This window comes from Octodon degus, unplaced genomic scaffold, assembly GCF_000260255.1.
Source record: "Octodon degus isolate 3935 unplaced genomic scaffold, OctDeg1.0 scaffold00185, whole genome shotgun sequence".
In the NCBI taxonomy this organism is placed as follows: domain Eukaryota; kingdom Metazoa; phylum Chordata; class Mammalia; order Rodentia; family Octodontidae; genus Octodon; species Octodon degus.
Window position 1 is genome coordinate 362,103 of NW_004524761.1, and position 1,080 is coordinate 363,182.

Here is a 1,080-nt window from a genome sequence, read left to right on the forward strand (position 1 = left end):
GTCCATGTGCCTCATAGACATCCTTGTTGCCTCTACTGACTGTGAGATTTTAAACTATTTTCTCTCACTTTCTTTTTTGCATCACAAGTTGGAGACAAGAAAATAACCCAGTGCCAAAGGCTTAGTATTGAACAACTGATTGTACTAGCCAATGTCTAGTTAATGTTTCTTGGGACCTGGCAAAGTCCATGCCAGTTTATTCAACCCAATTCATATAAACTGGAGTCTAACTGGAGGCAAATAAGTATAAACATCAAAAGGAATACTTTTAGTAATTAACAGATAAATCTTCCATTTAGAAAAAAACTTGGTATTAACTGCTGTCTATATTTACCAAACTTACTGGCAGTAACCTAATTCTATATGTCATATTCCCTCTGTGTATAACTACATTACACATCAAAAATTTATTTTCATAGTAATTTATCTTTGTTAGGGATTTTTTTTCTTAAAGTCTGCTATATTAAATATATTCTGAGACAATGTATAATCTTTTTCTAAAGTATAAAGTTAGAAAAATAATAAATATTCAAATGCAGATAAATTACTATGGATTAATATTTCATAATAATTTACTATAATGATGTGTCTACAGAACAGAGGTTCACAGAATCAGATTCTGATAGGTCAAGTCAGTACCATATGCCTAATCAATGTTTCTCAAGGGTCATATTTTCAGCGAGTTTTTTGCCTTCAACAAATGAAGCTTTTGAGTTTCTAAATAAGAATTTATATAATTTCAAAAGCTAAAAGCAACTCATTAGGAACAATACCTACACAATTTATGATTACCAGAGAAGTGTTTTGCTATTATCATACTGTTCATATACAAATATTTTAATAATTTTATTGAGAAGCAAATAGCAATGAGACAGTTTCAAAACCAATTAGTAGGAGAGTTTCAATAATTAATACATTGCATATTGTTATGTTCTTAGTGTTTATTCATAGTACAAGATGCTGACATGATATACTTTGCAAACACTATTAGTACAAATCTTTCTTCTCATTGAATTAAGAGAAATAGCTGTATATCTATCGTAACTATTTTGAATATACAGATACAAAATGGTCATTTGT